This window comes from Panthera uncia (genome assembly GCF_023721935.1).
Source record: "Panthera uncia isolate 11264 chromosome C1 unlocalized genomic scaffold, Puncia_PCG_1.0 HiC_scaffold_3, whole genome shotgun sequence".
Classification (NCBI taxonomy): Eukaryota; Metazoa; Chordata; class Mammalia; order Carnivora; family Felidae; genus Panthera; species Panthera uncia.
Window position 1 is genome coordinate 47,769,835 of NW_026057584.1, and position 15,936 is coordinate 47,785,770.

Consider the following 15,936-nt stretch of genomic DNA (forward strand, 5'->3'; position numbering starts at 1 on the left):
CCCCTTCTTGGGATGGAAACTTAATTTATAAAAGACCTAATTCCTGTAATCACTGACTTTTCTCAAATCTGGCTGGACCGTGTTATGCTTAGGCAACAGGACCAGCAGCCTTGCATCCATTATGGAGGAATCCCATCTTGTGTTGCTCTGAACCCTTCTTCATTGTTTCTGAATCCTTAACTATGGAAAGTAAGGAGGTGGCATGCATATGGTCTTCCATTAACTCCAACCATTACCTATACAAAGTGCTGCAATTTATGTGGAGTATTAGGGATACAGTGCTAAAGACAAAGTGTGAGCGAAAAGACAGTTTATGAGCCTGGTCTTTCACTTGAATAATCCTCACATTTTTCTCCCAGACTAATTATTGATGATGCTCCAAATAATGTATTTTCTGACTAGTCTTTCTTTCTCTATATGGGTCAGTTGCACATAGAGATAAAATTTATGATTCCTAGCTCATTTCATCATTTACCTTTAAGTGGACACAAAGTGCTTATGGCTTTTGAGCTTTTGTTGTTTTGTTTCATTTTGATTTAAAATAATTTTTATCATCAATATATGTCAGAATGCAAAAAGAAACCAAATCTCAAGATATAACACGTCTCAAGTGTCTAATATGTGATTACCTAGGCTTATGGTCTTATTTCCCCCAGCATCATACCTTATGTCTCAAATATATTTAATTCTTAGGCTTTCAAATTTCTCTTTGGGATTTTAGTTTAGAAAATTTCTAATTTTCTACATGGGAATATGGACCATGAACAAATATTAATATATTAATTATTACAGATGTTAAACACTTGCCTACTCAAAATACCATTGGAATAAATGCACTACCTAGATAAAGTCTTAGCATCTTGAAGATAAGAAGACAGAGTTGTGAAATTTATGATATTCTCAGTTGTATAGTTTGAAGAGAATTGGGCAAAGATTATGGTATAATAGTTTTGGCCTTGTGGATACAACAAAGTGGGGGTTTTGAAGAAAGGTTTAGAAGAATCTAGGAGAGAAAAAAATCATTTGGAATTATTAGTTGAAAAGTTGACAATCTGATGTTCAATGACATAGGTCTTTCAGGAAGTTTCTGAAATGAATAATAAAGTTATTTGTAACTTTTCCTGGGCAAGAATTTCCTGGAAAACACAACAAAAAAGCTCAAAAGACATAATCACTTTATGTCCACTTGGATATGTTGGTTATGATAGTGGAAAACTAAAGTCATATTAATATAGATAGTAACCTGCATGGGTGTATTATAAATGTTTTCAATTCTCACATGTCTTATGGAGAAAAGCAAGGAGCGAATCCTGAAGGTGGGGAGTGTGTGCTGTAATTTTAAATAGGGTATTCATGGAAGCCCTCACTGAAAATACAAGTTAAACACGAAGGAGGAAAACTGGTTCTCTACTTCACTGATTGGTGAATTATCTTCACAGAACTCTAAGTCAATCTATTGATTGTTGTGGTGCTGTCAGATGACGATAAAGCTGCACAGATGCTTCAATTTGAACAATATAAACTCTCTGCTACACAGTCTCTGTGCATTGTGAAACAGAAATTCAAAACCTGGTATTTTAAATGTCAGGCAGTAAACAGCTGTCCATAAAAACTGATAAGTGCCTCCATTTACTCTTAGTTTGGCTATTATTTCAGCATTATGGTCTATTTTTTTAAAAAAAGAAAAAAATAATTTAATGTTTTTGTGGAAAGCCTATTTCTTTTAAAGTACAAATAAATTATGTTATTATTAAGCTTATTTTTTTTCATTCCAGTTTTTCTCTCTACCAAGTTTGAAGTAAGTTATCTCCTCCTCTTTTTTCTTAGACCAGCATAGGGACTTGTTAGTCTAGTAGAGAAGCAAAGTTTCTTACTTTGAGGTAGAAAATGCTAAATATTTCCTTCCTATTTCCTATTTCAATGAAAAGGAAATATGACATCTTCTCTGTAGTATTGCATAGAAATTTTATGAATGAAAACTTGTAGAGCAAATATTTTTACTGTGTAAAATGTGTAAAATTTCTCTTATTTTTCATAGCTTATCTGCAACATAGTCCAGAAATATGACCCTATACTCCTGGAGTTTGGGACTCAGACTTGTGGGTCTGATGGAAACATGGAGATCAAGAAATTCAATGTTTTTGATAGTCTAGTCTGAACTAGGGACTGATAATTCATGCTAATAAGATGTGTACTATTTGGAAATATATAAACTAGTAGATTAACTTAATTTATAATATAAAATGGAACGGCAATCAGATTAACATTGGAATGGAACTGATCTACATGTGTTTCTTATTAAGTATTACAGATGTCTTTAACAATATCCCATTTCTTAACTTTTCAAGTCTCCTGACAACTTTTCATATTTGCCTTTCTGAAACAAAATAATCCTAAGTGTAAAATAATATAAAAATTTCAGATATATTTTGCACCAAACACTGCCTTTGAGATGTCCCAAAGAGACTTTGGCAAATCACAAAGACCTGTTCTTACACTTTATAAAAAGAGAGGTGCTAAAAATAAATAAGATTATTTTATACATGACTATTGATTAATTACATGATAAGGGTCAACTCAGAAGAGATAGTTATCATTTTTCTACATTAAATATATATGAGTAAAATATTATTAATATAAATATTTCAGAATTTGTATGCTATATGGGAAATTCCTAAAGATTTGTCAATGCCTGACCTCCAAGGAAGATGGCAAAGTAGGAGAATCCCAAACCACCTTGTCCCACAGATACAATTAGATAGCACTCACTTTAGTATAAATAACCTAGAAAATTACCTGAAGACTAGAATATACTCTCCATAGCTAAGTGTAAGGGAAAGGCCACATTCGAGAGGATAGGAAATGTGGAGATGCCGTTGGGAACCAAACAGACCTGCAGGACTATTTGTGGGAGGGAGGGATTTAGCAGGCACAGAGAGGAAAAGAGGAACAGATATCCACACCAGGCACCCCAGGCAAGAAGAGCCTGCACAGAACAAACGAATCCCTGTACCATTTGGCTTTGAAAATGAAAGGGGTCTAACAATCAGTGAGTCTTAATGCTTTGAATTTTTTTAATGTTATTTATGTATTTATGTATTTATTTATTTATTTTTTTTTGAGAGAGCAAGAGAGAAGAGCGTGAGTGGGGGAGGGCAGAGAGAGAGAGAGAGAGATACAGAATCTGAGTAGGCTCAAGGTTCTGATCTATTCACACAGAGCCCGACACAGGGCTCAAAATCACGAACCATGAGATCATGACCTGAGATAAAGTCAGATGCTTAACTGACTGAACCACCCAGGTGCCCCAATGCTTAGAAACTTTAAAAATCAGTAGCCTAGACTCTGGGAAAGCTAGGAGGGCAGAGTCCCTGCCCCTGAAGAGACACCACAACAAACAGCCCTACTGAGATACAGCTTAGAAGCATCGGTTTGAAAATTGTCTGGAATATATGAAAAGGAGATTCATTTACTAATCTCAGAGTATGTGCTAGAGGGGCTGAGAACTTTGGGAGATTTATCCAAGAACCAAAGAGCTGCTAGGTGCCATTTCCTTTCCCCACTCCTAGCCCAGATACATAGACACCTATGGGAACCAGCACATGGCTAACACTCTCCACCTAGCTTGCTAAAAGCACCTCCTGCCCCACGGGCTTCTGTGAATCTACTCCCTCCAACCCAGCAACCTTAGCAGTTTTCCCAGGTTGGTACAGGTACCCTTCTGCAACAGACTGGTGTGGACCTTCCTCCACCATGTGCCCCAAGCCCATGTTCTTGTGAGGACCTTCCCCCTCAAATACCCTCGGCCAGAGCCCATCCAAAGCAGTGCCTCATGTGTGGCAGTGTGCAGACATCCCCAACAGGGGCCAGTATCATTCCAAAGTGACTCTTTCCCTGTGTGTGGGGGGAGATAACCACACATACACCAGTCCAACTGAGGCTTCATCAGTGGGCTGGGGGCAGACGTGGGTCTGACTGCTAGCCTCACCCATCAACAAAAGCTTCCCAGGGGACAACACAAAGAAAGTGCCCTGCAGTTCAGCTATTGCATCTCTGGCAAATGTCTACTTGGACTCAACTGAATCCCAAGTCAGCCTCATACTGGCCCATTAACAACAAAGTGACCAAACCCTGCCCACAACAGGCAAAAAGAACCATTGTAGATGACTGGACCAAAGGCAAATGCATCTCAGCCACAGCAGTAGGGCACATGCAACACACATAGAAGATGCCCTTGAAACACCAGGCTCTAGTGAATAGGTCATATTGTACTGCAGGACACTACAGTATGTCTTGTTCATAAACCCACACTTTTAACAGTAGGAGACATAGCTGATTTCTTAACACATAGAAACAGACACAAAGAGTTAGACAAAATGAGAAGACAGAAGAATGCGTCCCAAATGAAAGAATAGGACAAAATCACAGCAAGAGAGCTAAATGAAACAAGTAATATGTCTGATAGGGAATTGAAAGTAATGGTCATAAAGATCCTCACTGGACTTGAGAAAAGAAAGGAAGAGTTCAGTGAGATCTTCAACAAAGAGGAAATGTAAAAAAAAAAAAAAAAAGAGTGAGTCAGAGATGAAGAACTCACTCACTAAAATTAAAAATACACTATCAGGACAAATAGTAGACTAGGGAAAACAGAACAGATCAGTGACCTGGAGGACAGAGTAATGGAAAGCAATCATGCTGAACAGGAGAGAAAAAAGTAAATAAAAAGTGAAAATAGACTAACGGAACTCAGTGGCAACATCAGACATAGTAACATCTGCATTATAGGGAACGGGAAGAGAAAGAAAATGGGGCAAAAAATTTATTTGAAGAAATAATAGGTAAAAGCTTCCTGAATCTGGTTAAGAAAATAAAAATCCAGGTCTAGGAAGGACAGAGAGCCCCCAACAAAATCAACCTAAGGAGGTCCACATCAAGATGCATAGTAATCAAAATGGCAGAAAGTAGTGATAAAAAGAAAATTTAAGAGCAACAAGAGAAAGGAATACAGTTACATACAAGGGAAACCCAATAAGACTATCAGCTGATTTTTTAGCAGAAACTTTGCAGGCCAGAAAGGAGTGGCATGATATATTCAAAATGTGAAAGAAAAAAAACCTACAGCCAGGAATACTGTATCCAGCAAGGCTATCATTCAGACTAGAATGAGATATAAAGCATTTTACAGAAAACAAAAATTAGAGGAATTCATGACCGCTAAGCCAACCCTACAAGAAATATTAAAGGGGACTCTTTAAGCGGAAAGGAAAGATCATAAGTAGGAGTAAGAAAAATAGGAAGCACAAAAGCAGTCAAAATAAGTATATCTATAAAAGTTAGTCAAGGGATTTACAAAAGAAAAGGAAAGAAAGTATGGCACCATATGCCTAAAATGTGCAAGGAGATTAGTAAAGAATGCATTCAAACTTAAGTGACCATAAACTTAATATAGACTGCTGTAAGCATAAGATATTATATATAAACCTAATGATAACTATAAATCAAAAGTTGGTAATAGATATGCAAAAAATAAGAGAACAAAATTCAATTATATCACTAAAGAAAGCCAGTAAATTGAGAGAAGAGACCAAGAGAAGAAAAGTACACAGAAGAACTACAAACACAACCATAAAACAAGTAACAAAATGGCAATGAGTACATATTTATCAATGATTGCTTTGAATGTAAAGGGACTAATTGCTCTAATCAAAAGACATAGGGTAATGCAATGGATAAAGAAACAAGACTCATCTATATACAATTTACAAGAGACTCACTTCAGACCTAAGGACACATGCAGATTGCAAGTGAAGGGATGGAACAAAAAGTTAATGGAAGTGAAAAGAAAGCCAGGGTAGCAATACTTATATCACACAAAATAGACTTTAAAACAAAGGGTGTTGTAAGAGATTAAGAAGGATACTATATAATCAATCATAAAGGGAACAGTCCAGCTAGAAGATATAATAATTATAAATATTTATGCACCCAACATTGAAAGCATCTAAATACATAAAGCAGCTATAACAATCATAAAGGAAATGCTCAATAGTAATACAATAATAATAGGGGACTTTAACAACACAGCATTTGGACAGATCATCCAAACAGAAAATCACCAAGGAATCAATGGCTTTAAATGACACGATGGACCAAAAGTATCTAACAGATATATTCAGAACATTTCATCTTAAAACAGCAGACTACACATTCTTTTCAAGTGCATATGTAATATTCTCCAGAATGGATGATCTTATTAGGCCACAAAACAAGCCTCAACAAACTAAAAAAGATTAAAGTCATACCACACATTTTTTTTCTGGCCACAACACTATGAAACCAGAAATCAACCACAAGAAAAAATCTGGAAAGACCACAAATACATGGAAGTCAAATAACATACTATTAAACAATGAACAGATCAAGCAAGAAATCAAAGAGGAAATCAAAATATATGTGGAGACAAATGAACATGAAAACACAATGGTCCAAAATCTTTGGGATGCAGCAAAAACTGTTCTAAGAGGGAAATTTATAGCAATACAGGTCTACCTCAAGAAGCAAGAAAAATCTCAAATAACCTAATCATGTATCTAAAATCTAAAGAAGCTAGAAAAAGAAGAGCACACAAAACCTAAAACCAGAAGAAGGAAGGAAATAATAAAGATTAGAGCACAAATAAGTGAACTAGAAACAAACATAAAACAAAAAACCCACAATAAAACAGATAAATGAAACCAGGAGCTGGTTCTTTAAAAAGATCAACAAAATTTATAAACCTTTAGCAGACCCATGAGAGAGAGAGAGAGAGAGAGAGAGAGACAGAGACAGAGAGACAGAGAGACAGAGAGAGACAGAGGGAGAGAGAGAATGCAAATAATAAAATCAGAAATGACAGAGGAGAAACAACAGCTGACACCACAGAAATACAAATGACTCTAAGAGAATATTATGAATAATTATATGCCAACAAATTGGATTATCCAGAATAAATGGATAGATTTGTAGAAACATATAACCTCCCAAAACTGAATCAGCAAGAAATAGAAAAATTGAACAGACTGATTACTAGCAGCAAAATTGAATCAGTAATCAAAAAACTTCCAACAAAGCAAAGTCTAGGATGAGACAGCTTCACAGGTGAATTCTACCAAACATTTAAAGAAAGGTTAATACTTATTCTTCTCAAGTTATTTCAAAAAATAGAAGAAGGAAAGTTAACAAAATCATTGTATGTATCACTCTGATACTAAAACCAGACAAAGACACTACAGAAAAAGAAAAAAAAAGGAGAAAGAGAGAGAGAGAGAGAGAGAGAGAGAGAGAGAGAACTACAGGCCAATATCTCTGATGAACATAGATGCGAAAATTCTCAACAAAATAAAGTAAACTGAATCCAACAATACACAAAAAAAGTATTCACCATGATCAACTGGGATTTATTCCTGGATTGTAAGCATAGTTCAATATTTGCAAATCAACAAACATAATACATCACACCAATAAAAGAATGAATAAAAACCATATGATCATTTCAATAGATGCAGAAAAAGCATTTGACAAAGTCCAACATCCATTTATGATAAAAACCCTCAACAATGTAGGTTTAGAGGGAACATACCTCAACATAATGAAGGCCATACATAAAACATTCACAGCTGACATCATATTCAATGGTAAAAAACTGAGAGCTTCCCCCCTTAGATTACAAATAAGACAAAGGTGTCCACTCTCACCACTTTTATTCAACATAGTACTGGAAGTTCTATGCATAGCCAATACACAAGAAAAAGAAACAAAAGGCATCAAAATTGGTAATAAAGAAGTAAGAATTTCACTATTTTCAGATGACATGATAATATGTGTATGAAAAACACTATGGACTCCACCAAAAAAATGCTAGAATTGATATATGAATTCTGTAAAGTCACAGGATACAAAATCAATATACAGAAATCCATGGCATTTATATACACTAATATTTAAGTAGCAGAAAGAGAAGTTAGGCTAATAATCCCATATATAATTGCACCAAAGATGATAAAATATCTAGGAATAAGCTTAACCAAAGAGGTGATTTTGAAAACTATAAAACACTGATGAAAGAAATTGAAGACAATACAAAGATAGTCCATGCTCATAGACTGGAACAACCAATATTGTTAAAATGTCCATACTACCCAAAGCAATCTACAAATTTAATGCAATCTCTATCAAAATACCACCAGATTTTCCACAGAACTAGAACACATAATACTAAAATTTGTATGGAACCCCCAAAAAACCCGAATAGCCAAAGAAATCTTGACAAAAAGAACAAAACTGGAGCCATCATAATCCCAGATATCAATATATACTACAAAGCTGTAGTAAATCAAAACAATATGGTACTGGCACAGAAAATAAACACAGATTAATAGAACAGAATGGAGAGCCTGAAATGAACCTGTGATTACATGGCCAGTTAATCTTCAACAAAGGAGGCAAGAATATGCAATAAGATAAAGACATTCTCTTCAACAAATGATACTGAGAAAACTGGGCAACTATATTAAAAAGGATGAAACTGAACCACTTTGTTGTTAGCAGAAACAAAATTGTTAGAGCATACACAAAATCAACCCAAAATGGATTAAAGACCTAAATGTGAGACTTGAAACCATAAAAATACTAGAAAAAGGCAGTAATTACCCTTACATTGCTGTAGATAAGTCTCCTAGGGCAAGGGAAACAAACAAACAAAAAACCTATTGGGACTATGTAAAAATAAAAAGCTTCTTCACAGCAAAGAAACAATCAGCAAGCCAAAAAGACAACCTACTGAATGGGAGAAGATATTTGCAAATAGTATGTCTGAGAAAGGGTCAGTAAACAAAATATGTAAAAAATTGATACAACTCAACATCCAAAAAGCAAATAATCCAATTAAAAAATGGCCACAAGACATGAACAGACATTTCTCCAAACAAGGCATACAGTTACTCAACAGACACTTGAGATGCTCAACATCATTCATTATCCGGGAAATGCAAATCAAAACCTCAATGAAGTATCACCACACACCTGTCAGAATGGCTAAAATCAAAAGCACAGGAAATAAATGTTGGGAAGGATGTGGAGAAAAAGGAGGCCTCTTGCACTTCTGGTGGGAATGCAAACTGGTGTAGCCAATGTGGAAAACAGTATGGAGGTTCCTCAAAAAGTAAAATTAGAATTACCATATGATCCAGCAAATTCACTACTGGGTATTTACCCAAGGAATATGAAAACACTAATTCAAGAAGATACATACACCCCTATGTTTATTTCAGCATTATTTACAATGGCTAAATTATGGAAGCAACCCAAGTGTCCATTGATAGATGAATGGATAAAGAAGATATGGTACATGTATATAATGAAATACTATCCATAAAGAGAATGAAATCTTGCCATTTGCAACAACATGGATGGATCTAGAGGATATAATCCTAAGTGAAATAAGTCAGAGAAAGACAAATACCTTATGATTTTGCTCATATGTGGAATTTAAGAAATAAAACAAATGACAAAGAGAGAAACCAAGAAACAGACTCTTAAATATAGAGAACAAACTGATGGCTACTCGATGTAAAGTGGGTGGGAGGATGGGTGAAATTGGTGAAAGAAATTAAGAGTTCATTTATCATGATGAACACTGAACAATACATAGACTTGTTGAATCACTATATTCTATACCTAAATCTATTATAACCCTGTATGTTAAGTCTCCTGGAATTAAAAAACATTTTTTTAAATGTCTAGCTATCCATGATATGTTTCTATCAGACTTCTGGTGGCTGCAATGCCTGAGATCAGACATTAACAGTGTAGTATTATTATCAGCCATAATTTCAGTTATGTTTTTTAATGTCAACTTGATTGCTACTTTATTCCTTTAATGTGGATTTTGCATTTTATAGGCCAGTGGTTCACAGTTGGAGATTCATGTCAGTTATGTATTGAGCTTTATTAACATACATTATTTATGCTCTATCCCAGACTTACTGATTTTGTTTACTGACATTCTTCATGCATTCTTGGTATATTCTAACTATATGCTTATTATATTCATCGTATATTATATCTCAGGATTATTGTAAATTATGACTAATGATTTTTTATTTGTGATGATTATGTTCTTCCATTTTATGGATTAATATAATATCCATGCTCTTTAAATAGAAGTGATCGTATTTATAGATGTTTTCTTTCAAATGCTTTTGGATTGATTTTATCTCATTTTGCATGCCAGATGTTATTGTCAGTTGTAGTATTCTTCATATGAACTCTCATCAGGTCTTTCCCTTTTGGAAATTAACAGTAATAAGTAATAAGTTAATTGCAAACATAGCTATTTCAGGTCTTTTGTCATCTAACAATAGGGTTTTTTTTGTTTGTTTTACACAATGCTTCCCTAAAAGCACTTACCATCAGCTACAGGCTATAGCACTTCATCTTAAAAAAAGAAGGGCTGTCACAGGGCTCCATGAAATAGGAGTCCAGTAACTGGACTATGCCAATTATTTTTGGGGACCAGCTTCTGATGGGATCATTCAAATAAATTTGAAACTTAAACCAGTGAACTGACTCAGGAATTCCATAATTCTAGTTGAAAAGTAGATGGGTTCATGAGGCTTCTAAACTCAAGATAGAGCAGAACAATAACGAATTATGTAAGAAGGTATGAGCTGATGAGGGATGACTGATTTTTACTTGCAATTATTGGTGTTTTAATTTTATGTTTATTAAATATATAAGAAAACTTTTTTCTCTTAAGCTGTCTATAATTCACAATTTAATAGACTAAGCTTTTATAAATGGAAATGAAACTTTGTATATATGTTATTTTCCTCTGCCTGACTTCTCTAGAATTGAAAACTCTTATTTTTATGGCATTATAATTATTTGCATAAAATTCAATAAGTCTGTACTCCTTGTACCAGAGCATAATTGGAAGTTTTAGGTATGCCTAAATTTTACATTAAGGAGTCAATGCTTATAAAGCCCTCTTGGGAAAACTGACTGGTACCAGTCTTATAGAGTTCAGAGCTGTGGTAAGCAGAATAATGCTGTTCACCCCCAAAGATGTTCATGTCATAATTTTCATATCTTGTAAATATATTATATTACATGGAAAAAAGACTTTATAGATGTGATGAAGATTAAAGATCTTGAGATGTGGAGTATGTTTTGGGTTACTAAGTAGGGCCAATCCAATCACATGAATCCTCAAGGGTAGAAAAGTCTTTCAGGCTGTGGTCAGAGACAGAAAAAAGAGGGAAGATTCAAAGCAGAAAGTCTTGGCCTGCCATTGCTGGCTCTGAGGATCAAGGGTCCTCACCTTTGGTGGTGTGAAAAGTCAGCTAAAGGGTAAACCAGATGTCCAAAATAGGGGTTCTCCAACATTAGTGTTTCTCAGAGATATCTGGATGGCTTGGTAAAATACATATCAGAGTTTCTGATTCAGTAGCTTTTGGTAGAGCCAGAGAATTTACATTTCTAATAAGCTCCAAGGTAATGGTGATGCTGCTAGTTTAGGGCCTTACTCTGAGAAGTGCTGCTGTAAACAGTGGTACCCTTACTGGGTTCAGCAACATGATTGGGATTATTCGGATAACATTCACAGTATCCACTAAGTAATGTTGGCCCCATGTGGCATTTTTGCCTGTATCGCTCTTCAGTCAAATTAAAAGTTAAGCAGTGGCTATAGACTATACTGGGATGACTTATAAAATATCACAATGCTCTGTTCCAAAATGATCAAGGTATGTATGTACATTTAACTTTATTATAAGGGGATTTTGTTTTTACATAATTGATTCTTTATTTCAGGTTTTACAGTACTTCATATTTGTGACATGAAAATAAGCACTACTAGTATTTTTAATTGATTTTTTTGACATTGAAAGCAAAATGAGGAACTGTAGTGCTTATTATAAGGCCCCAATCATGGGTAGAGTTTTATTTCACTATCCTCAGAGAATTGGCTTAATAATAGTAGAAAATCCATGTATGTAAATCCATAAACAGAAGTGAACATCAGCTGTGCATTTAGGATTTAAGCTTTTAAATTTGATTCCATCACTGGGGTTTATTATCTCTTAAAAGTGGATAATAGTTCTATGAAGTAGAATTATACATATTTTTAAATTTAGAAAAGATCCAACAGTTTGTTTTAGAAAAAAAACCTTGATTCTTATGGAAAATCCGGTAGCTTCCCTTTCTGGCTCATTTTATTTTATTTTATTTATTTATTTATTTTTTTTAACAATTTTTTTTTAACGTTTATTTATTTTTGAGACAGGGAGAGACAGCATGAACAGGGGAGGGTCAGAGAGAGAGGGAGACACAGAATTTGAAACAGGCTCCAGGCTCTGAGCTGTCAGCACAGAGCCCGATGCGGGGCCTGAACTCACAGACCGTGAGATCATGACCTGAGCCGAAGTCGGCCACTTAACCGACTGAGCCAGCCAGGCGCCCCTTCTGGCTCATTTTAAAACCATTTACCATTTACGTTATAACAAAGCCTTTATAATTATTTAATTTAATGTTCTATGAGAAAAGAATCAGGAAACATGAGGTGTTTATCTCTGTAATGACTGCTCATTGTGGTTTTTGAAGGAGAAGATTTACAATTTTAAAATTCTTTGACTATTAATTGGGTTAAAATTTTGATATTTTTAAAAGATGTCTTTTCTCTAAAGTTTATTGTTGTAGTTAATAATTTCTAACTATAAGACTGTTGCTTATATACACATATAAAAGGCATGATCACTGTGGCAGCATTTATATGAAAATTTTTCCCCATTGGAAGAAATGTTTTTTAATAATCAAAAAGTGTAATTTTCACCAAATGTCCATTTAATTTTTTTCCCCACAAAGTGGAAATTAGCATTGGAAAATATACTCTGGTATATTATTGTGAAATGGTTCTCTTATATGCAATATTAAATTTTCAGTCATTCAAATAAATTATTTGGGTAGCTATCATATGCCAGAATCTGTGCTAGAGACTGGGTTCGCAAAAAGAAGACACATAATCATTTTCCTTAAGTAATTTATAAATTTTGGAGGGAAGAATAAAGAAATTATAAATATACAAATAAATACATAAGGACTTTCAGTTTCAGTTCTGATATGTAATTGGCAATAGTCACTTATGTCCTTATAAAAAGAAACAAGCTGAACAAACTGAAAACCAATGACTTTTTGAAGGCCTATCAGAGAACTGAGATCCAGCAAATTGCCAGTCTAAAATAGAGGAGATGGGGGCGCCTGGGTGGCTCAGTCGGTTGAGCATCCGACTTCAGCCCAGGTCATGATCCCACAGTTCGTGGGTTCGAGCCCCACGTCTGGCTCTGTGCTGATGGATCAGAGCCTGGAGCCTGCTTCAGATTCTGTGTGTCCCTCTCTCTCTGTCTCTCTCCCACTCTGTCTCTCTGTCTTCCAAAAATAAATAAACATTAAAAAAATTAAAAAACATAAAATGGAAGAGATGGGCAAATCCACAGACACTGCCGGAGACATAAACTGGTAGGAACACTTAAGTGACAGTTTCTACAAATTGCTAGAGGTTGCGCGTGTATTATTTTGAGAGAGAGAGACTACTGGGTGTTGCTGTCTTAGGAGTATCCTGTATCCTGTGGGTTTTTATGTTCAGGAACTCTACTATGTCCAGTGAAAAGCCTGGAAAGAGCCCCTCATGCTTCACACAGAAATAGGGGAAGATTAATAATAGAGAATGAGCCAGAGCAATTTCCATAACAAAGGCCTACTCTCTAGGGGATAATCTTAAGAGAGCTTTATTCCACAGGACATATCTCTCACTCAGCCCCCTGAAGCCTTCTTTCACCAACAGGGGATAGAGGAGAAGAAACACTTGGGAGGGTCACTGATCAGGTCAAAGGCCCACTAAATGATACATTTATCCACAAGTTCATAGAATGCTTCCCTTCTTCCACACCTTACCACCACAGCAACAGGGCTCCACTATAATAATTCTGGATCACAGCTGAAAGAGCTGCAAGATGGACTCTCTGAGAAACACTTAAGGACGCCCAGGGGCACCTGGCTGGCTCAGATGGTTAAGTGTTGAACTTGGGCTCAGGTCATGATCTCACAGTTTGTGAGGTCAGCCCCGCATAGAGTTCTGTGCTAATAGCTCAGAGTCTGGAGCCTGGTTCAGATTCTGTGTCTTTCTCCCTGCCCCTCCCCTGATTGTACTCTGTCTCTCAAAAATAAATAAACATTAAAAAATTTTTTTGAATTAAAAAAAATATTTAAGGAAGTCCAAAGCCAACAGAAACAAGAGAGAAAAACAAGGCCATTAGAGGAGGTTGCAGCTATACAAAACATTAAACAAAGCCTAACTGACAAAACCTCACACTAAAAGCCTATTTACTTCAGTTCCTGTTGGCTACCATATCACGTTTGACTTGAACAAAAAATATATATATTAGGCATGTAATGGACAAGAATTGAGAGACAAAGCTAACCTAAGAACTGGGTACAAATATGACAAAGATGTTGGAATTATCAGACAGGGAATTTGAAATAAATGTCACTAATATGTTAAGGGCTCTAATGACAAAAGTAGAGAACATTAAAGACGAATGGCTACTGTTAGCAGAGAGGTTAGCAGAATTTTCTGTAAGGAAGAGTCAAAAGGAAATGCTAAAACTCAGAAACACTGTTAACGTAATGAAGAATGCCTCCAATGGGCTCATCAGTAGACTTAACATGGCTATGGAAAGAATCAGTGAACTTAACAAGAAGTCAATAGAAACTTCCCAAATTGAAATGCAGAGGAAAAAAAAAAGAATAAAACAAGTAAAGAAACAAAAAACAGAACCTCTAACAACTATGGGACAATTACAAAAGGTATAAAAAACATCCATGAAGTTGGAATAACAGAAGGAGAAGAAAGAGATAGAAGAGAGGATATATTTGAAGTTATTATGGCTAAGAATTTTCCAAATTTATGATAAGACCCCAAATCACAGATCCAGGAAGCTCAGGTAAAGCAAGCAGGATAAATATTCAAAATTCTACACATAGGCATAGCATATTCAAAATTCAGAAAGACAAAGACAAAGATAAAATCTTGAAAGGAGCCAGAGAGGAAACCAAGCTCTTTATGTATAGCAGAATAAAGATAATAATTACAGCAGACTTCTCATCAGAAATCATACAAACAAGAAAAGAGTATAGTGAAATATTTAAAGTGTCGAAAGAAAAAAAACACTCACCTAGGATTCTATATCCAGTGAAATTATTCTTTGGAAAGGGAGATGAAAAAAAGCTTTCTTAAACAAAAACTGAGGAAATCCATCATCAACAGATTTGTTAAAAGTTCTTCAGGAAGAAGGAAAACTATATAGCTGCTCTCAGGAAACAGTGGAGACTACTTTGAAAGTAAATAGCAGAAATGGTTGTGAGGTCATCATATTTATGGGATGTCCAGGGAAAACATCCTGAAGTAATTAGAATTAAGCTGAGGTATATAGAATAAAAAAGATTTTCCTTCTGTAAATGTAGGGAAGGAATTTTAGGTAGAGGAAATAGCATGTACTGAGTTCCTAAGGCAAATAATAGAGTGATAGCCAGAGTATGGACAGCACATATGTTGAGGAGTTTATATTTTGAAAGGTTTTATGCAAGAAGGTGAACTATATAGATGCTACTAGATTTATACTGCTGTTGTTTTTACTCGTAAATTGTTTACATTAACAAGAACAGCCAAAATCTAAGAAAAAATCTAATTTACAATAATGTCCAAAAGACTAAATATTTATGAATAGACTTACCAGAAAGGTAAAAGACTTGTGCTCTAATAACTAGAAACATTGATGAAAGAAATTGAAGGATACACAAGTTAATAGGCAATGGCCCATATTCATGGATTGGAAAACTATTAGA